At 38.3% G+C, this 24,068-nt stretch overlaps 1 protein-coding gene across 1 annotated transcript in view; it reads left to right on the top strand.

Moving 5' to 3' along the window:
• Nucleotides 1-24,068, top strand: part of LOC108780008 (tight junction protein ZO-1-like) — a 73,108-nt gene that overhangs the window by 48,125 nt on the left and 915 nt on the right. The window lies entirely within an intron of this gene.

The following is a 24,068-nucleotide window of genomic DNA, read 5'->3' as shown; positions in this document are numbered from 1 at the left end:
ATTTCCTAAACGGGCTGTATGCTCATCTTGAAATTTTGCAGGGATTATTGGGTCATCATATGTAACTATTTGGCATAATAAAAGTTTCAAAAATCGAGGTACCGAAAACGGGCATTTTTTGCATGGAGCTTGCAGAGGCGGCTCTTTAATAAATCGATCGGATTTTATTAAAATTTGTTACTCGTGGGTTTTTGGGGTTGGTGATTATGAATCTGAAGTCGCGTTCCGGACATTCAAAACTTCGGGTCGAATACGACTAAAATAAAAATGTGTCCTGCTCTCGGCATTACCCAGGATCAACGACGTGGACGTAACAGAAAACTGATCCCTTCGAGGTGTTGGTTTAAAGTTTGAATTTTTGAAAACTGACATCAGATTTACATTCGGCGACCCAAAAAACTTTTAGATACAGAATTTCACAATAATTAAAGAATTTTTCGAGTTTTATTGTACGAAGTTAGTTTTAAATTTTGGAATTTGTTGACTTTTATCAGCCATAATAACGCCGACATTAAAATTTTTGAAAGAAACCCATCGGCATTTAAAAGTACACAGATGTACAAATTTTTTTAGCACTTGAACGTTTAAATCCATCAAGCCAAATTTTGTTTGGAGGTCTGTCTGAGTTGACGTGGAATGTCCCATATATATATATCTCACGAAAAAATTGTGCACTTCTCGCACTTTATTATGAATGTACAGTCCAAAAAAGGGTACTCACAGAGTTATGATTTGTCCAGGATCGTATCCTGAAAAGAGGTGTCACTGAGAATATACGGAGAGATGTCACTGAGAATATACGGAGGACGATCATAAAAACAAGCAAATGTCTCTGAGAATTTTCTCCATCCAGCCGTACGTCTAATTTCTTCCAAATTAATGTCCTTGTTTGCTGTAAAGGACGTTGACGCATGGCGAGTAGAATGCGCTGAAAAAATATTTGTATTTACCCCTGCCGTCTGAATCTCAGTTTTGACCCACCGCCCCAACGTCTGGGAGGAAACTGCCTTGTACGGAACTCGAAAAGAGATAAAAAAGGGAATCGCAGCCTGTCTGTCGAAGATCGGCAGTAATAGAAAGATAAAACTTGACCAAAAAGAACGCGCATAGTTCTGACTTATCCGCGAAGGACTTGAAGCAGAGCAAGGGCTGACATCTACCATTTCCAGAGGTTTTAAAACGGGCGGGGATTCTTATAATCAAAGAATCTGAGAAGGTGATATTAGAAAGCTGTATTCTTTGTGCAGTGATAAGAGCAAGGAGCGTCCCAATTTCCTCGAGATTACTTCCAACGAGAACTCTACATGTGGGTACAAGGAAGCCAAATGAGCAATCACCGGCGACGGGTCCCAGATATATTCGTATCTGGGGCACTGTGGTCTTAAGGTAGCCACCCCCTTAAAGAATCTTCTGACCAAAGAGTGAGCGCCTATCTCGTTCCGAGAAATAAGGGGTATTGCTGAGCGGTATATTTTCCAAGTGGTCTAGGAACCTACATCTGCCAGGGAAGAAGACAAAGATCCGAGAAATAAGGGAACTGACAGAGTGAAGCAGCGGACACCCTTTTCTTGCAAAAACAATCACCAACGCCTAATGGGCTTGGAATGTTGAGCTAAAGTCATTTTCGAGATAGATGCGAGCATTGCGGTTAGAGCCGGTGGCGATATCTCCCTGAGTAAAAAAGAAGCCTGTCGGATAATTTCGCGGCCACCAGGGGAATTCTGATCCAGGCCAGGTGATAATCCCTGAAAAGAGACGACAACATATTAAAAACTGGCTCAACTTGTATCGGATGTTCGACAATAAGCTGAATGAATAGAGGAACTATGGCTGAGCTGGCCACCAGGGCACCACCACAACACCTTCCACCCCGTCAGTGATGATTTTGCGCAATACCCCTAGAATCAGGATGAATGGTGGTAATGCGTAAAAGGAAAATATATATATATATATATATATATACTCCAATTAAGGGAGAAAACGTCGACTGCAACCGCGAACGGGTCCGGATGCCAAGAGACAAAGTGAGAGCACTTTGTATTAATCGAAGTAGAAAACAGATCGATGTCAAAACGACCAAAAAACAGAAAAAATTTTGTCAAGATACGTTTGTAATATAGACAACTCTTTTCTTTCCACAGTAACGCGAAATTCCGCGTCTGCCTCAAAGTTCTGTGCCGAGGGACCATACGAGGCGTAGATGAATAAAATTTTTTTTTTTCCGCACCACGACCACGAAATTTTACGGGCTAATCCGGAAAGCAATGGAAAACTGACTGAGCCCATACGATTAATGTAGGCTATTACCGTGGAATTCACGAGTAATTCTTAATAAAATATCGGAATTTCTTAGGTGAGATGCAAAGCATCTAAGCGCGTGGAAAGCAGCCAGGAGTTCCAGATAATTAATGTGGAAAGTCTTATCCTCTGTGACCAAAAAAAACCGTGTGTACGCCTCTCGCCACACACTGCACCCCATCCTGAAAGGAAAGCGTCTGAATAAATTTCAATGGCGAAAAGACTTGACCGTATATAATTGCACTGCAAACTATCTGTAAAAATGTGTTTCCACCATAGGTCTTCTCTGAGCGAAGCTTGAAGAGGTATTTGAGCCTCAAAAATATTGTCTGACACCAGGAGGGCTAAGAATTTCTCTCTTTCCAATAACTTTGTATGTAACAAGCCATATTGCACTGCCGGGCAAACCGCAATGAGCAACCCGATGTAATTAGCCAAGTAACGAATTTTGCACTGCTTCTTATTTAGAATCTCAAGAGTCATCTGGAGGAGGGTCTCTCTCCTGTCAGGTGGAATAGCTATTGCAAAAGATTCTATGTAAAAGATTGGCGTCAATACACTCTTACGCATGTTGATAATGAAGCCCAAGGACGAAAGTAGATCTAATGTTGTAAAGATATTTCTTAAACATAGGTTATATGTGCCTGCGATGAACCGAAAATCAACTAGATATACCACTGAAAAGAAACCTTGTTGTCTGAGAGTGTACAGGACCGGTTTCATAATCTTGGTAAATACATAAAGTGCTGAGGCCAGGCCGAAAGGGAGGGCTCTGAATTGGTAGAGTTGACCCTGAAAACTAAAAACGCAAAAATTTTCTGTCATCCTCATGAATAGCCACAAGAAGGTATGCGTCTTCTAAATCCACCGAGACTAGATAATCGCCTGGGGAGATAAGACGGACGACAGTTTTCCAATCCTCGAGTTTAAAATACGAAGCAATAATAAACTTGTTAAAGCGCTTTAAGTTGAGAATAAATCTCCATCCGCCGAAGATTTTTGAAAACAAAAAATGAGGGTAAAAACTGACTCTCGCAGTCTAATACGCCCTCAATCGCCCCCTTTAGCAATGAGTCTAGAGATCTCTTGCGCGCAAATCTGCTGTTCTAGATTTGACAGGTGACACAGGAGGTCCTCGCGTTGGGACGGCGGATGTTGGGTGAGAGGTAACCTATAACCAGCAATGGTCTCCAAAATGACCCTATCCGACGAAATCTGCTTCCAACTAAGTAGAAAACACGGCCAGTCTGCTCCCAGTAATTACCGCTTGATTTACCGTCTCCTCGACTGAGACCTGGAATGATGAGTGGATCGGTGATAGCTGGTCCTTGTCCCTGTCCTCCTTGTTGCCGATCCTTGGTATCGAGCAGTGGCGCGTTTCCCAAGGTGATAGGTACAAGTTGAGATGGCTGCTTGATCGGCTGTTGGATCTTCCTTGCAATTATTATTGACGGTTTGATAATTTCCCTGGAAGATTTTTCTATGGAAACTACCTTCTTCGTCTGTTCTCTAAAAAATGTTCCGAACAGCAGCTCATCTACTGGAATAGAATCCGCTGTGTTTTTAGCATTTAAGTTAAGGGCGGGTGTAATCTGCGCTCTTCTAGTTATAGAGAAGCGATAAACAAGATCGGCAAGAATCCTCGCCCCTTCGTTTACTTTAGTTACCGCTATACGAGCTTCAGGACACAGGGAGTTCTGAATTTCCGGCCTAAGAAAATCAGAATTAGCCTCGCTTAATGCGCAAAGGGCTAGGCCTGCTTGATCCTGGTTCTTGCCAGCATAATCATCCCTCTTGACAATCGAATTGTCTTTAAGGGCCACCCTGCACTCTTGATTTAAAGTGGGGGTCTTTAGGAATACTAATGCCTCTGGAAGAGTGAATTTCTTATGTAAGTACATTGCAAAAGCTCTCGTTTATAGTTACCCGTTTAGGATGATCCGATGATGTGTCATCCACTTCGCCTACATTCTCTTCTACCTCTAAAGAGAGGAGAAACGTTCTAGCATGTGAAGGAGAAAAAAGGTTGTACCGTCATGCCGCCTGTATTTCGCAAATACAGATCCAGCAATATCATACACACCTGACAACTTTGGGTCCGTTAGCCCCTCTTGTCGCGCAAGGGATGCTAAAAAAGCCTCTAAATCGGACCTCGTGACCGGTTCCGACTCATTACGTGACCCAAAATTCTCCTGAGAGCTCAGAATAATGCTAGACGAGGCCTGAGAAGGTCCGCTGGGTGACCTAACCTCCCTTCGGGACAATATGTTAATCAGGCGGGACGTTTTATTCTCGAAATCCGCCAAACGGTCTCCAGAAAGTGATCTTCTCCTCCTTCTCGATTTATGGGAAGACTTACCCATATTTGCAAACCTGTGAAAATAACTCAAAATCGAAGACGAAAAAATCGGTGTGTTGAGGATTCACACAACAGGAAAACAATGAAGTCAGATGGCGTAGACAGTTGCACCCGAGTGCAGGCCACGGCTTATCTAGGCGCCACCGCGGCGCCTTATTTGGTTTTCTTCTCTCCAGCTTTCAAAACCTGTTGAGGATTACGCAGCGGAACGCTACTACAATTATCCATCCGGACGAGACATAGCATAATATATAATATTATCACGAAAATGTAACTGTTGTAAGAAATTTCGAGAATCATATTATGTATTTCTAGAATCATGTTGCGTATTTCTAGAATCGTGTCATGTTATTGCCTTATATGGGCATATTCTGGAGCGAGCCAGAGTAAATGTCTTTCGAATATACATATATAGATACATATATTTATTTTCAGTAGCTGCGAACAAAGACGGTAACGTCGAATCAGGTGATCACGCGACCGAAACATGATCTTCTAGAATATTCGGCTTATAGCGAATGCCGAGAGAATATTCGCGAGGCAAGCACTCGGCAGTTGAACGCGGACAAGTGCAGATCCGTCGCGAAAAGCACTTAGTCGAAGCATCGATAATTATCCACGAAGTCGAGTCGTTTGTAGGCTCAGTGCCTTTATAGTCCAGGGAAATTGTATTTTTACATGCCAAACTTGCCACCTGAACTATGGGATATGGAAAAAATCGGAAAAAATCTGGGGAATTCAATGAAATAAAATTAAACAGCTGGTTTTGTTGGGAAGTTATTCAAAATGGCGCCCAAAGTTGGCAAAAAACAGTTTCTTGCAGTTTAAAAAAAAAGTATGCATTTTATCAAAAAATGTTTCCTACAAAAGTTGTAGATCTTTTAAAAATCTACAAAAGTTGTTGTATTGAATATGTAAATTAGTGCAAAAATGACTTAGTTAACGCGAAAAATGGCTTTAAATCGCTGTTTTTTAAATTGCCTGTATCTTTTTGAATAAAACAGATATCCTGCTGAAACTTTCAGAAAATATAGCGCTCAATGAGCAGAAAATTTTCGTTTTTTATTTGTATCAAAATGTGGTATAGATGTCGCACAAAACGGTTTTTTCGAAAAAAAATCACTTTCGTAGAACGCGATTTAAACAGGTTCTGTAGCACTTACAGACAAAAATCAAAGCTGAAAATTTTCTTAAAGAGTTGTACTACCACGTGAAATATGTGCGCGCACCGTTAATTAATTAATTAATGGCCAAAAATGACCTCAAAAAAGGAACAAAAATTTTGACCCTAAAAATGTCGATTATCTCCTTCGTTGAAATTGATACCATAATGGCATGTTTACCAATCGATAGCGGCAATTTTTCTACGAATTTTGAAAAAAAAATTTCTTCTACGACCTCTAGGAGCCGAAAAAATTTTTTTTTTCAAAAATTCCAGCGGGCGTCGTAATTTAACTCGCACAGCGTACATTCTCCGGGAGATTCTTTCAGAATACTTATATTTCATAAAAAAAAAATTGTGGCCCGTTTCGTAGACTTGAACTACTGTAAATCGTGTGTCAAAGTGAACACTGCGAACGTGGGTCGCACAAGCCGGAGTCGGGCGGCTGAGCTGTGAAGGGCTGCCGCCAGCCACCTCGTTCAAAATATACAATAAATGCACGAAATCGCCTGGAACGTCTAAAAGCATTGAAACTTACAATTCTTCAGTTATATTTTACTCTAATACTTAATAATATAGTTTCAAATACTTATTTTAAAAATGTATGGCAGCATTTATGTACACAGGAGGTTTATTGGACAAATCAGAAGTGAAACACAAGAAATAAAATCCCTTTTCAAAAATTCAAGAATAATGTTATTGATCCTGTTACAAATTAGTTATAAATTTACAATTACATTTTACAGAAATGTAAAGAAAAATGGAAAGACAGCCACGTTGAAACAAATTAAAAATATTAGCATATTCTTCGCCGTTTCCGCGATTGTCCGACTGACATTTCGTCGTCACTGATGACATTTTCGTAGGACTCAGTCTTGTCATCATCGTCGATAGCGATGCTGTCGTCAAAATTCTCGCAACTAGCCTCTACTTCAGTCTCTGCGTCGTTAATGTTATTTAAGTCATCCGGAACAATACACACTTTTTTCAGATTGGTGCAGCTGTCGTCGTCACATTTGATGCACATTGTGGAAGACTTCAATCCATGTTTTTTGCATCCACAATTATTGCTTCTGCACCCTGTTTCACATCTGCACGCAATCTTTTTTATTACGTCTTCTGGAATCATCGGTTCGGTGCTGCACACGGGTTCTAATGTCTCGGTTCCAATTCTCCAGCCCCATCTTTCTGGGTCAAACTCATTTCCCAACCAGGATTGTAACTGAAGGTACGTCCTATAGGAATGCTGATCAGCCGCACCCTCAGTTGGTGGAAGGCTTCCTAGATGAAAGGAGGATTTGCAGGTGGCTTTTTGGAACAATTGGAACCTCAGATCATTCAATTGACAATCGTCTTTTTGCGTGGAGTACAAGCTTCGGATTATGAGACGCCCGATTTCCGATATCTCCTTCTGCTGTGCTCGTTCGTTGTAAAATACATTTAATTTCTGCAGTATGTCTTTTCTGTTGTTCATTACCTTCATAATTTTGTTCTTTCCCTTTTTGTAGAACGACGATGTCGTGTCACAGCCTGTTACAATATATAGTAATCCGATGTATTTCAGTAAGCATGGATATCTGAAGGTGGTGCAGTTGTAAACTTTTTCTTGTTCGTGACTCTTTCCCTGCTTGCAGAAATATATATTTTTATTCGTTGGAGCCAACTGCATTAGTAACACCAGCAAATCGACGTCTTGTCCAATGATTCTGACAGTTGTATCATCCTCCTGTAGTTGTATAGCCGTAGAAATTATCAGCATCTTCCTCAGCAACTTTGGTAGTGTATCCTAATTTCTGTAATTCGACACTTAATAAAAAGACAAATTTCTTTTTATTTCTTGCATTTGACAGGAACTTTTCTTTGGGATAAGATATGTTCGTGTTCTCGTCAAAATTAATTTCCTTGACTGTATTTTTCAATTACCTTCGCAAGCGTTCCAGTGATTTCGTACTTGATGCGACATTTTCCGGGTACCCATCGAAAACAAAAACGGAGTTTCTGTCAAAATGATGCAAAGCATATTCTGTGTAACATTTCAATATTTCCGAAACCGGCTTATTGCTTGTCCAAACAACTTTGTGGATAAAAAAAAACGCCATCTATGACATTTTTGGGATTTTGAAAATCGGATGATGGTTTCAAGTCTTCAAAATTGACATAAAACAGCGATTTTTGTGTCTTTCGCATTCCCGAATCGTCAAATAATGACAGTGGAATTGGAGCTAATTCATATTTCAAGTATTGCTTCATATCATCTTTTGTTTCGATATTTAAGGTGATTCTTTGAAAAATAAGTAACGGATTTACAGGAACTTTTTCGTCACTTACTTTCACGTAGGAATATACCGAACGTAGCGTTTGCACCCGATTTTTTTTTACACCTTTCAGCGAAGCAAAAGATTTGCCAATCGTACTCTGAAGCAACTTTGTTCCAACATCCATAGCCTCATCAGTTTATCAAGTCGTTTCCGATGACACCAGAGTATATAGATGAAATTACACTCGACATCGGAAAAGGATCGTAAGTAGAGAAATAATTTGCAAGTTTTTGCAAATCAGACGCATCTCGATTAATCCGGGTGACACTTGCATCCACATGTTGTTCTGATGTTGAATAAGACACGTTACAAAATTTCTCCATTTCGTTGCAAACCTCTGTCAGTATAATACTTGACAGTATCCATTTGCTCAAAACACTGTCAGATATACCGCGACCGTGAGTAAGTCCACCGCTGCTTTTCATGGATCTCATAAGGACCTGCTCTATGGTCATATCCGACCAGATACCTGACCAATACTTATTGGTACGACGAATTGTAAAAAATCCACATTTCGTAAACTTATCGAATTCAATTATATTAAATTGTTTTTCCAATTTCAAAGCATCTTGCAGGTACAGCTAACTTGATTTTGCATAAAGGTAATGTCCCGACGCGTGGAAATATGGAATCATGTCACGAACACATTTCAAATGCAACTCCCAGTTGCCACATCGCTCCGCCTCAATGAAACGTTTCACAATATTGATTAAATGAAAATATTGGACCCATAAACAAGCGGTCGGACCAAATGTTTTTAAATATTGTAATGTTTCTACAAATTTCTTCACTATCTCATGTGCAACATTATTTTCTATTACGTTGTCGTCGAAGTTTAGGCCAGAAGGATTTTCAAAATCTCGCAATATGCGGTCTAATTCAATTGATTCATTTGCATCAAAATTGACATACGAAAAAATAACTTTAGCAAGAGCTGCCTGTACCAGAATGTGACCCCGAACAGCTCTCGAAAATGCATGACCACTAAGAGCCTTTTCAGCAGAATTTTCAGCTAAAATGGTCCCAAAAGCTTCTTTAAGGCCACTACACTCCATTATGAAACCAATGGAGGCAAGAAAACTCATCAGCATGTGGAAACCCCCAAGCCTTACGAAAATCGATCTTAAATTGTAAGGATCATTTTGAGGATCAATCGATGCTACAATCTCTTTTGCTTTGTAATATAACGGTTGATCAAATGTAACGACGCAAACTTCTTGATTCTGTGCAATTGTTCTACGACTTGCTTCGATCAATACAGTAAAAATTGTGTTCAAATCACTAGGAGAAGCGTTTACAAATGGTAGTGGAATTATTTTTGATGTTGCGTAATCATCAGAATTTGTCATTTTCTGCATGAATCCATTCCAGCCAGGAGTAGCTGTAGGATTTTTATTTTTACCATACAGCCATAAAATGTCGCTAAACGTAAAGTCGATAGGGTGATACGTTTCCTCATCTGGATTCTCAACAACAACAGATTGCAAACCGGCTGAACCTTTTCTTTCATATTGCTTTAAACCAATAAAACCAAATTTACCAATATCTTCAGCTGACGGGATTTTATTGAGTCTCTGAATCGTTTTGCAAGAAGAGAAAGCCTGCCAAGGTGTTACAGCCATTATACCGCCCATGGCATGAAAAGTATTATGGCCATCCAGTGTATTCACATTATGATCAGCATTATCAAATATAAATTGTACGAATTTGTCACCACTGATGTTAAATTGTTCAGGATCATTAATAACAGAAGTCTCAAATAACATTGTTTTCTTGTAAGATGCAATAAGGCCAAGATATGATAATGAGTCAATTAAGTTTTTAGATGCGTGTTTTTTGTGAATCATGGAAGATAAACCCAACAGTATAGAAGACAGAAAAGTTCGTGGTCTTATGCAAGAAATGAGAATGTGAGCGATTGTCGCGACGCGATTACTCCATTTTGTCTTATCCTCCCCTGAACGTTTATGTGTTTTTATCAAAATATCTAGAAATGATTTCAATGTTTCAGGAACATTTGCTTCTACATCCTCAAAAAAAGAGCTTGGCGCTTTGTATAGACGTGTTTCATATTTTTGTGATCGAACGTCCTGCAAAATGATGTGTGCTGCCTGTTTAACTGTTTCTAGGCGGTCTTCTTCTTTAGATTTTTTAGCATTACGCCAGCCATCCTCTAAAATTTTGTCTCTAGAATCACGAAAACACATTATAATATCGTTATGTATATTATACAACAAAAGATCCTTTCCAAAATGTTCTTCTAGGTTCTCTTGAATTCTTGAAAGGCGTGGAATGTCTCCATCGTACTTCTCCAATACCTCTTTCAGAGACAGTTGCGAATCTTCATCATTGTCTACAATATAACAAAATGCACACATTTACTTAATTTATCGTTTTTCGGTTTATCCGTCAAATCCACTGGCCTGTATTTGTAAAACAAGCTTAGACAGCGAGCATGATAACGAGCGTCTTTGTCTTGTAAATTCTCAACATGTTTTAGTCGTCCTAATAAATTATTGTTGAAATCGCTTTGCGGACGCGACGTCAGTTCATGTAAGATGTTTATTCTTGTGCTGTCACTGGAAACGCGTTTAACAAATCCTTTTTCATATTAGCAGATTTTCCACAAAATAGGCAATAGATTGAAAAATCAAAAGATGCTGCTGCATCACTGTCTCTTTGCTCTTTCTTCTTTTTATCTGCTGCAGCTTTCTCTGTCGCTTTTATTGCACTCTCTCTATTGTAGATTACCTGGCAGTTCCTGTGAATGGTGAGTGAATTACGCTCCTGCAAACGATAATACTTCTTATGTTTCCGCTTCATGCTCGACTCTACAAGTTTTTCAATAGCTTTTTGGCCAACGGAGATTGTGGTGTTGTCCGTCATAGGTTTGTCGCATAAAAAACAATTTTCCAGCAACCCATCCATTTTTTAGTAAGGAATCTGTAAATTTAAATATTCATTATAAAGATGTGAATGCGCGTTATAAATACATGTTAGAAATATGCTACATTTAATTAAATGTTACAAAGAAAATGTCTCAATTATCATTTTTTAATTCTTTTTCGAAAGGATATCATTTACAATTATCATTGAAACTAAACGTTTATTAAACGTTATAAAAAAAAAGTCTTTCGCTCAAGTACAAGCTAAGTATGTATAAAAGATGTGTAAAAAATTTGAAAATGATCGATGCATTACTTTTTAAGATGTCGTGTCCACCGACTCTGAAAAAGTGGTTTTGAGAAAAACGCGTTTAAAGTTTTCAATAAGAATAAAACCTTGATGATTTTATTTTTTTTTACTTACACTGAATCATCGATTCCAGGGTCATAACGTAAGTCCTCGGCTGCTTCAGCAACATCTAAAGTTGAACTTTGTAAATCTGATTATGCAAAACGGATTGTAATGAACAGGCATAAACATGCATCGACGCGGCGCAACGCGCCGTGAGATCAGCCAGTCGCGGGCCTGATAAGCGGCGCACAAAAAGCTCTCTCATTTTTCCAATTTTGCTCGGATCGACGTGAAATTTTTAGACAACATTCCTAAGATGATGTACTTTAATGTAAAAAAAAAATAAAAACTACATCGATTTTTTGAAATGTATGACTGCCTATGCCCCTTTAAGTTGAAACAATTACATTTCGATTAAAATTTCGTTATTATTTCTTGTAATTATTTGTAAGAAACATAAATTGAAAAAAACGTTCACACATTTACTGAGGCTCTTACCTTAACAATCAGGTATTTGTAGTGGATGTTCACGCAGCCGCTCGGCTCTTATCTGTGTTTACATTCATCCAATGAACCTCCTGTGTACATAAATGCTGCCATACATTTTTAAAATAAGTATTTGAAACTATATTATTAAGTATTAGAGTAAAATATAACTGAAGAATTGTAAGTTTCAATGCTTTTAGACGTTCCAGGCGATTTCGTGCATTTATTGTATATTTTGAACGAGGTGGCTGGCGGCAGCCCTTCACAGCTCAGCCGCCCGACTCCGGCTTGTGCGACCCACGTTCGCAGTGTTCACTTTGACACACGATTTACAGTAGTTCAAGTCTACGAAACGGGCCACAATTTTTTTTTTATGAAATATAAGTATTCTGAAAGAATCTCCCGGAGGATGTACGCTGTGCGAGTTAAATTACGACGCCCGCTGGAATTTTTAAAAAAAAAAATTTTTTCGGCTCCTAGAGGTCGTAGAAGAAATTTTTTTTTCAAAATTCGTAGAAAAATTGCCGCTATCGATTGGTAAACATGCCATTATGGTATCAATTTCAACGAAGGAGATAATCGACATTTTTAGGGTCAAAATTTTTGTTCCTTTTTTGAGGTCATTTTTGGCCATTAATTAATTAATTAACGGTGCGCGCACATATTTCACGTGGTAGTACAACTCTTTAAGAAAATTTTCAGCTTTGATTTTTGTCTGTAAGTGCTACAGAACCTGTTTAAATAGCGTTCTACGAAAGTGATTTTTTTTCGAAAAAACCGTTTTGTGCGACATCTATACCACATTTTGATACAAATAAAAAACGAAAATTTTCTGCTCATTGAGCGCTATATTTTCTGAAAGTTTCAGCAGGATATCTGTTTTATTCAAAAAGATACAGGCAATTTAAAAAACAGCGATTTAAAACCATTTTTTCGCGATAACTAAGTCATTTTTGCACTAATTTACATATTCAATACAACAACTTTTGTAGATTTTTAAAAGATCTACAACTTTTGTAGGAAACATTTTTTGATAAAATGCATACTTTTTTTTAAACTGCAAAAAACTGTTTTTTTCCAACTTTGGGCGCCATTTTGAATAACTTTCCAGCAAAACCAGCTGTTTAATTTTATTTCATTGAATTCCCCAGATTTTTTCCGATTTTTTCCATATCCCATAGTTCAGGTGGCAAGTTTGGCACGTAAACGCTGTCTTTTCGAAAATTTTCCTGGACTATTAGCCTTTCCTTCGGGAAGTTAGTGCCTTTAGTCTTTCCTTCGGGAAGTTAATGAAGCGCATAATCGCGCCGTTAGTTTTTCGGAGCACATACAAGCACAATTAGTTCTTTCGGTAACGCGCCGTACACGTGCATTTGTAAACGGCCGCGTCACGTACATTCGCTTATACATTCGTATAGACATTCGCTCAGACATTCGGTCAACCAGTTACTTTCTTATGAGACATACATTCGTTTAGACACTCGGTCGACAAGTAACATTTGTGAACTTAAATACCTATTTGTAATAAAATCAGTTTGTGTTATAGTGTTAAACAAAATCAAGTTTATTATTATTACAACATTAATCCTGACATCCGATCATTTCATCCATATCTTACACTGTTTTACATTTATTTAATAATTTTGTTTTTTAATATGCGATCGCGTTAACGAATGAAAAATAAATATGTTCTAAAATCGATGCGTTAATATTAGACGGTTAGTGAAAGCAGCTTTGCGGATTGTTTTGATGCGGAAGGGCGGACGCGAGTCGCACATTCCCCCCTCTCTCGGCTCATCGATAAATCGAGCAGTCATCATTTAAATACATATAATAGTACATTGTGTAACATGTATGGTAAGTTGTTTATTGTGCGGCACGGGCGCGGGGGAGCGCACTCGTTTCGCTCGTGCTCCCGCGCCCGCGTCGTATAATAAACAACTGAGCGTATGAGTTACACACAGAATTTTTCATTACAAGTGCTCGTCGTAATGTGCCCAATACAGCAACGTTTTTGCGCAGAAGAGTGGGGTTAGAGTAATAACTCAAGCCGTTGAGTTATTGGCTATTTACCGCACGCAAAAGCGTTGAGTTATTGGGCACGTTACGTGCACGCGTGATGAAAAATTATTTTTCTTCACGCGTGCACGTAATGTGCCCTACACCTTAACGCTTTTGCGTGCGGTAAATAAACAATACTTCAAGCCGTTAAGTTATTTCTCTAATCCCACTCTTCTGCGCAAAAACGTTGCTGTATAGGGCACATTACGACGAGCACTTGTAAAGAAAAATTCTATGTGTAACAGTGGGGACATATTTGTTTACAGGTCGACATCGGCGCGCGTACGCATTCGCTTCGCTCGTGCCGTCGCGACCGTCCCCACAATAAACAACATTCCCCCGTTACACAATGTACTATTAAATACTACCGACTGCTGACTATTATCGCGTATATTTAAAACTATCGCAGTACTATCACGAGTTAAATTGTAATATATTACCACGAAAAGAAACTGATTATTAATTAAAGATGCCAGTACAAAGTGAACATACATAAAGTGTGTATAACTTTCGGCCGATCGCCTCCGCTTTTCGCTGCAACCCTCACCTCATATTAAATACATATATACAGGGAGGGGCATTTAAAACAGGTCACCTGAATAACTCGCTTGTTTTTGACAATAGAAGAAAAAGTGTCAAACAAAAGTTGCTTGGTTTCGAGGGGCACATAATGTGATGTCAATAATTGATTTTTGGTGGAAGCGCAAAGGATAGGCAAAGGTAAAATTTTTTTTTTTAATGGAATGATATATTTTTTTATTTACATTCTGATAGAGCATCTCAAGACAAATACAATGACCTATAATTGAAGGTCATTCAAGGTTACGCAAGGTCAATAATGGAATGTAATGGAAAATAAATTGTTTTAAGGCACTCTTCGAATAATTTCGTGTCTAATTTACTTATTTACGTACTTACCGCTACGACAAGTGTCAAAATGATGACCCTAAACATCGACGAATAATTTCGTGTCTTCTTTTCTTGTTTACCGGTATACCGCTAATCGTTCAAGCGTATGTAAATATTTACATACCGTTTAAATTGAATCGCACGTAGCATTATTCATATTTACTTTATCAGTTTGAATTCATCTATCGATCAAAGTGCGTGTCTTGCAAAATGCATTATACGAAAGCAGAAAAAGTCGACATGATTTTCGTTTATGGTGAATGTCGCCAAATTATGAGAGAAGCAGTACGTTTGTATACTGAAAGATTTCCCGATCGTGTCCATCCCTCATTCTCTGTTTTTTCAAACATAGTACAAACTTTTCAAGAAACAGGAAGTGTGGATAATAAAAAACGCAAACGAATCAAGAAAGCAACTGACGACGGAAATTCGACGAACATTTTAGCCGCTGTAGCCCTAAATCCACATATCAGTACAAGACAGCTTGAACGTGAAAGTGGTATTAATCGACGAAGTGTTCTGCGAATACCACATTCCAACAAATTTCATCCCTTCCATATCTCACTTCATCAAGAGTTACATGGCAATGATTTTCAAAATCGTGTACAATTCTGTGAATGGGCACTACAAAGACTACAAGAAGATGATATGTTTGCCACTAAAATCTTATTTACTGACGAAGCTACATTTACAAACAATGGACAAGTAAATCTTCGCAACATGCACTATTGGTCGGTAGAAAACCCACATTGGATGAGAGAAGTGGACATGCAGAGACCTTAGTCTATAAACGTCTGGGCCGCAATTCTTAACGGTAAAATAATTGGTCTTCACTTTATCGATGGACCATTAAATAGTCGCAAGTATGCACAGATTTTAACAGAAATATTGCCACTATTATCAGAAGATCTTCCACTAAACGTATGACAATCAATGTGGTACCAGCAAGATGGATGTCCTGCTCATTCTGCACGGATTATTACTGAATTGCTAAACAGAAAATTTGGAGATTGTTGGATTGGTCGGTCAGGATATAACAGATGGCTTGTACGTTCCCCAGATATCCCAGTGAAAACTACTTAGTCAAGGTGATGTCAATATGACGTCAAATTGATCAGGAATATGATGTCAAAAAGAGCAATCAAAATGCTAGCAAAATGACGACTATATGACTGCAAAACGTCCCATACCATGACAGTCATCTTGACTGTCATTTTGATGTTTGTTTGATGTCATATTAACAATTGTCCAGTAAAAAGTTTAACTGTTATTTATTATTATAATGATGTCCAAATTACGTCGTAAACGTCAAAATGCTGTCAGGATGATGTCAAAATGACAAGTAACATCAGCTTATTTATTGGAAAACTCTGTACAGAAATAAATGCAAGACTAATCTCTCTCTACTAATGTAGATTTACTTTAATTTTTAATACATTGTACTTTTAGTATATTGTAACTTTTTTAATTCCTTGAATTAAGAAAAGTACGTTAAACCAAGATTAATCATTAATAGAAACGTATACATTAATCTTGCATATATTCATGTACAAGAACTTGATTTTTTAACCTAAAAGTAAATAACATTTGAAAGGAAGTACAAAATAAATGTATTATTATATTTTATAGGAGTTGATATTAATATTATACTTATTTGTGAATATACAATAGACTTGAGAAATTAAAGTAATATAAAAAGAATATCTGTTATATATAACATTAAATATATTATAATATATTGAATATAATATATTTAATATACGCGTTGCGGTATATTAAATATATAAAAACTATAAACTTCAAATAAACTTGGAATAAACTTTAAATACTTAAGTAATGAAATTGAGATCAATACATGTCACTCGCAAAGATTAAAAAAATTTCAAATAAAATCATAATCAATGCATGTACAAAATAAGTAACAATTAAAATTTTTCAACAACTATCGATAACACATGTTTGTGTGTATCATACGTAAACATAAAATTATAATATTTAGTACAATATACAGTGTCCTAAACTGATATCATCTGAAATATCTGTCTAGAAAAAAAATTGTATAAACATAATTGCACAGTACGAAGGAAGCTATATTTCAGATGATAATAGTTATTAAGACATCCTGTATAAGGATCTTAAAAAACAGAATTAATTTTTATTATAGAAATAACAATTCTTTTCTTCCATTTGCAGTTTGGAACCAACGCTTGATTTTAGCTTCAGTGTCTAACAAAAAGCTGTCTGGAAATCGTAGTTTAACCGCACCTGCAAAGGAGATTGCAATAGAATTATATATATTATATATGAGAACAGAACAAGCACATTAATGAATATTTTGTTTGTCATATAAACCCAAAAATTAAGTCAATGTGCAAATGAAATTAAATCTAAGGAAAAGCAATATATTAAATTTAAAAATATGAACATACAACTTCACATAATTTTGTATCCGAAAACCTAATTTTATCGCCTTCTGATCCACTCCAATTTATTTGTTTGGCAAGACCATTTGAAATCATTTGGACAATATGTTTCCTGTAACATTGCGTTCTGATGGAATAGATAATACACCTGGAGCACTGGCACATTTAGAATGAAGCAGATCTCGCTGTTAAGTAACAAAAAGTGAAATAGAATGATCGTAAACGTAAGCTGTTTTTAATTTGAATTATATTAGGTTGGTGCATATAGATGGTTGGGTTTCTGTTAATTTAAAATATTGATATCATATAACTTCTGCTGTTTATTTTAAAGCATAATCTTATACACAATTAACCTATCTTTGTTGTTACATTGCCTTTATAAAGCTTTTTTTAAATGCGCATTTTGTTTCGTCTAAAGTTCGAAATCATTTGTTTAAAATACGTATAATTTTTTTTATAAATATAGAACTTTTGAAATAAATACTACATTTCGTTTTTATTCAGTGTTTTCTTCAAAAACTATTAATATACAAATATTAGTAAAATTTTATACTTATTTTAAACTAAACAAAACAAATTATTTTTTTTGAAGAAAGTTTTATAAACACACACAATGTCACATAAAACTAAATAATTAAAATGTAAGATTATGCTGTAAAATTAAAATGGCCAAAATAGTATCTAATATCAATATTTTCAATTAGTGAATCCAACATTTCATGTATCAATATTTATTATAAACATTACAAAAGACTTACTACAGCTCCATAATTGACGCGATTAGCTGTCAAAAACACATTCATCTTTTCAAAATCCTCCTTTGTTTTCAATGGAATAGATGGAATATTAAAAGGTATCATAGATTTACTATAATCTGGATTAACAGACCGAACGATAATTGCTTGGTTAATCAGTATACTGAATCCAATTTTTTGCTTATTTCCAAAAGTATTGTACTGCTCAGTTTAATTTCGTTGTGACAATATTTGCATCCGCAATTACCTGATGAAAAGAAAAATTTATCTAATGTAAAAAATGTCCAAGTCATAACTTCAACTTAATACAGAAATATAATACCTTCTGTTGTGTCCTTTGGTTAAAGGGTTTATTATGCGAACGATCTCGTAAGAGAGTACAGAGGAGTGTACAGAATGTAAGACTCTAATGTCCTTAGATCTTGTAAGACTCGGTGACAGTCTAACGTGTTCGTACTCGCGTTGTATCTTACAACGAACATAACGTAACTCTGCCGCGCTCTCGTAGCGCGCGCATCTTCCTATGGCGTCAATGCAGGGGCGACCATCGTGCGTGTGGCCCCAAGAGCCCCAACACTCCTCTTCCACTAAGCAGAATGCTTTCCATAGGGGCGGAAGCCAGCCAAACTCCGATAATTCAGGCGAGCGTCTCTTGCTAGACGACTGGAGCGTCGAACTACTGGCTCTTCCTGGGCCTGGGCCGGAGGGACCACGTTACTGGAGAAATTAGCCCCCTCGAATGGAAGTTGAAACGGAGGAGGATCCGCTGTTGGATTTGGTACCGATGGTAGCAGGTCCTCAATGCTATAATTCGTCTCCTCGGAGGAGGAGACTGTACGATTCCAGATTTGATTAAAGTGCCGCTTGATAATTCCCTTATCAACGCGGATTCGAGCAATCGTAGAACCAATGATGTTGACTATCTTCCCCGGAACTCGGCGACCATCCGAGAGTTGGACCTGCTGTCCTGGAACGAAATGACGAGCCTTTGCACCGTGATGCGTATCAAATTGCTTCTTCATTTGACTCTGCTGATGAAACAAATTTGACTTAGGCTTTTCCGTGGGGGTAAAGATGTCCAACGGCGTTCTAAACTTGCGTCCAAAGAATATCTCCGCCGGAGACTTATGGTCAGGAGTCGCTTCGCACGGCGTGTAGTTATATGTGTACAAGACTTGGTTCAATCTTGTCTCCTTCTGCGACGAAGTCGGCAGCTCCAATGAACGCTTTAATGTATTTACCATCCTCTCTGCTAGACCATTTGATTGAGGATGTCCTGGGGGACTACGTAAGTGTATAATATTAAACTCAGTACAGAGTTGAGCGAATTCCGTTGCCGTAAATTGAGTACCATTATCAGATACAATCACTTTGGGTGGACCATATCTGAAGAATAGACGGCGTAGATATTTACAGGTAGCTGCTGCTGTAATTGTTGAAAACCATTCGGCATCCACGAATCTAGAATAGCTATCAACGATAATGAGTAGCCATTGTCCTTGAATTGGCCCAGCAAAATCCATGTGGATACGATCCCACGACGATTTGGATTCTGGCCATGGATGAAGTGGTTCCTTGATAGGATTCGATGCAGTCTCTGCGCAATGTTTGCAGCTTTTGACAAACTTCTCGATGTCAGATTTCATGGCGGGCCAGTAGAAATAATGTCGGGTCAACTGCACCATGCGACGAATACCCGGGTGTGCCACATGTAACTGACGGAGCACATCCGGTCGAAGGCTATACGGTATCACGATCTTGTCATCGGATACGAGCGTTCTATCCACCACAGATAGATAGTCACGACGGCGATAATAGTGAAGTAGATCACTGTCTTTGGTATCGGAACTTAACCAACCAGTCTGTAAACGATCGATGACCTCGGCTAGAATTCCGTCTTTGTATGTAGCCCGTTGTAGCTCCTCCCGAGCTGTTTTAGGCAGAAAACGACCTGATTCTTGAACTAACTGTTGTAATTCCGTCTCTATTTCCTGCAACGACTTCTTCCAATTCTGGATCGGTAGAACCTGCTTTGGCTTCTTGAATAAGTCTGGACAAGGCGTCTGCTTGACCGAAATGCTCAGATTTGACATATTCTATCTCGAAATCATAACCAATGAGGCGAAGGGCCCATCGCTTCAAGCGATTTGCAGTACGAGTATCCAATCCTTTTGTTTTAGACGAACGGAACAGAACCAGAAGGGGCCGATGATCTGTTTGAAGTATGAAATGTCGGCCATATAAAAACTTTCTAAAACGTTCAACGACAGTAACCAGTGCCAATGCTTCTTTTTCTATTTGGCTATAACCTTGTTGCGTTTTCGTCAAAGCTTTTGACATGTGAAAAATGGCTTTTACTTGTCCATCGGGATAGCGTTGAAGCAGAACACCACCGATACCTGTAGGACTCGCATCGGCAGCGACAATTAATGATTGTTGAGGGTCGAAATGAGCGAGAATCAGTGGACCCGTTAGCACTTCCTTAATCTTATGAAAAGCTTTCTTACAAGCAGAATTCCAGGCAAAAGGAGCGTCCTTTTTAAGTAAGAGTTCTAAGGGTGCTTTTAAACGATGTAAATTTGGAACGAACTTCCCGTAATAATTTACCAAACCAAGAATTGCTCTAACTTCCTTTGTATTGCTTGGTTCTTTCATAGACTTAACTGGTTTGACACGAGCTGGATCTGGTTCAATACCTCTGGAAGAAATAACAAAGCCTAGATATTTCACAGAAGGCATGTGGAACTTACATTTTCTGATGCCCAGTCTAAATCCCCAGTCTTGAAGACGATTTAGAACTGCGTTCAGGCGCTCGTCGTGCTCGTCACGATTACGACCTTAGATGAGAATATCATCGAGATATACCACAACGCCAGGGATATCTGCAAGAGCTTTTCTAATGTGCATTGGAAAATAGCTGGGGCCGGTTTCAGACCAAAAACCAGCCTATTGAACATGAACAATTCTCGATGAGTATTTATAGTTGTCAAAGGTTTGTTTTCCTCGTCCAACTTTAATTGAAAATATGCCTCGGATAGATCCAGTTGTGAAAAGACGGTGTTCCCTTGAAGCTTGGCCAAAATATCTTCAATTTGGAATGGGGAAGTCATCCGCATCCAGAGCTTCGTTTAATCCTGTGGAATAATCAGCGCAAATGCGTATATTCCCGTTTGATTTTCTTGCGACGACAATGGGGGCTGCCCATTCTGAAACATCTACGGTTAAAATCCCGTTTTCCACGAGCCGATCAAGCTCGAAACTGAGCTGTTCCTCCAGCGCAAGCGGTACTGGACGGCGTGTAGCGTGCGTAGGTTGAGTATTCGGCTTAAGGCGTAACTTGACATTTGACTTAGTGCATTCTCCTAGTTTGTCACTGAAGAGATTTGGATATTTGTTGAGCAATGATGTATCCTTGATTTCGTTAATCATGCCGTCGACATTCGAGACTCCCTCGTCGTATTTTACTAACTTGAGTTCGTCGATAACTTGTGCACTGATAAGCGCTGTATTAGGGCGATTTAAAACGATAACCGAACCCTTCGTGGAATTTCCTTTGTACATCAGGTCGCATGAAAGAATCCTTCTATCTTAATTCTTTGACCTGAGACGCTTACGCAAGAAGATTTGTACGGTTGCAGCGTAGGGCGTCCTAATTTCGTCCATACTTTAATTCCGATTGTAGTTACATCAGCGCCAGTGTCTAATTGCATTTTAAGCTTTTTTCCGTTAAGCAAAATTTCCACGTATTTTCTATGCTTAGGAGAAGCACCTGAAACATTTTCCAAATGAATCGATTCGATTTTCTTCTTACCTTTAGAGAGACAGACTTTTGCTATATGACCAGTCTTTTTGCAAATCCTACAGTCCGCGTCTTTGAACGGACAGTCTTCTCTTTTGTGTGTTGTAAGGCCACAGCCGCGGCATTGCGAAGATGACAATTTCTTCTTAGTCGGCTTAGTGTGGTTCTTGGCTTCCTTATTCGAGCCTAATGTTCCAGCCACTTTTTGTAAGGCATTAACTTCGTGGCTATGCTGGTCTTCGACGCGTCTTACATCCGCAGTACGTTCTACGTGGGCGTAACAAATTTCTCTAATGTCACTGTAGGTGCAATTTTCCTTCTCAGCTGTAATTTTAAACAAGAGAGCACGTTCAGTATGATAAGCATGGTCGCTAAGTGAAATTGCAGTAAGCAAAATTTTAAGTTGATCAATGTTGAAATTATTAATTTCAAAAGCATCTCCCAGGATGCTTATTCGATCAAGAATATCGATTACCGCCATGGGCGGCGTTGCCCGAAAATTTAGAGCTTCGAAGCGGCGTTGAAAAAGCGACTTGTTATCGTGAAATTGTTTCTTTAGTTGCTTGACGAGGTCAGAGAAACTCAAATCGTATGGCTTAGTAGGCGACAACCGGCTTAACAAACGTTGATATTCGTCATCGCCCAATGCGTTAAGAAGTAACTGTTTACGTTCTTCCTCGATTAGACCTTTAGCACCTTCTGTAAAAGTGCCTTCGTGGCATTCGTACCACAACGTAAAGGTTTTGCCTTTATCTGGCTCGTGTGTGAATTTTCCCAAACGCTCGGCAAGATTTGAGAATTGCGAAGATTTTGCCAGAGGGGCGGAAACAAAGTTATCCGTAGCCAACGATTGCGAAGAAATAGAAGCGAGGTTACCTTGCGTTTGTTGCAAAAGCGTTACCATGTGTTTCTGCGATTCAGCTAACTATTGCATGAGAATCTGCTGGCCTTGAGCTAGTTGCTGTTGACTTTGAGTTAATGCACTCAAAAGTTGTTCCATCTCGAGATCGTGTATGTGGTTCTTCTAACCTCAACTTTGAGACTCGTGTCCGCAGCGCCAATAGTTGTGTCCTTTGGTTAAAGGGTTTATTATGCGAACGATCTCGTAAGAGAGTACAGAGAAGGAGTGTACAGAATGTAAGACTCTAATGTCCTTAGATCTTGTAAGACTCGGTGACAGTCTAACGTGTTCGCGTTGTATCTTACAACGAACATAACATAACTCTGCCGCGCTCTCGTAGCGCGCGCATCTTCCTATGGCGTCAATGCAGGGGCGACCATCGTGCGTGTGGCCCCAAGAGACCCAACACCTTCATTTTGGAAGTTAAATGAATAAGGTTCTACTTGTGACTTCCTTTCTTCTTCACCTACTTTGTTGAAAGTAGAATGTACCAATGATGCAGTTTGAGACAAACATGGTTCCTCATTAAGATTATTCATATGCATTGAGGATGGAAATGAAAATTCAGTGGTTTCAGGAACATCACTTAACGGAAAATCAGATGCAGATATTGATGAGTTACGTGAAGAAATTTTAGAAATTCCTCTTCTTTTGTATTGTTTTACTGGATACAAAATTCTTCTGCTTGATATTATCTATTTTGCGTTGCTTTTCGTGTTTCTTGTTGATATTATTTTCATATTGGCTATTACAAACTTTTTTTAGTTGTTTTTGTTCACAGCTTTGGCTAGAATTGTTTTGAAACTCCTGAAGAACTTTGATCCTGCTGGCATGATTTTCGACAGATGGCTTTCTGGAAGCTTCCTTTCTCTCTTTATTTCCTACTTGAAATACGTGGATATTTTTTACTTCATTTAAAATATCAGAGTTCACCTGAGGTAAAGTCGTCGTACTGTCACTGTCATCAGTCATGCTTTCGCTAAGCCTTCTAACTTTACGCTTTCGAGGACCTTTTTTCTTTAGTGACATATCGTTTTCTTCATTCTCACTATCTTTGTCAAAGTCCAAGTATCGCTTTGGTAACTTCCTCTTTCTTGGGGCACCATCTACTTCCGTTTCAAGTGATGTGTCATCCTGAGCTTTTTTCAAACCTCTAATTGCATTATCATATTTATCTGTAATAACAAATGTAATAGCAACAGTTTCAATAGACTAACATGGTAGAAATATTAAAAAATGTTATTGGTACTTCAAATTTTATATATGTAACCACTACAGGAAAAAAACCGAAAATAAATCTACTTTTTCATATATTTATTTCATAAAATTTTACTTAATAAATATGGATAGAGAGAGAGAG

This window comes from Cyphomyrmex costatus, unplaced genomic scaffold (assembly GCF_001594065.2).
Source record: "Cyphomyrmex costatus isolate MS0001 unplaced genomic scaffold, Ccosl1.0 scaffold660, whole genome shotgun sequence".
Lineage (NCBI taxonomy): Eukaryota > Metazoa > Arthropoda > Insecta > Hymenoptera > Formicidae > Cyphomyrmex > Cyphomyrmex costatus.
This window is presented reverse-complemented; position numbering and strand designations above follow the sequence as displayed.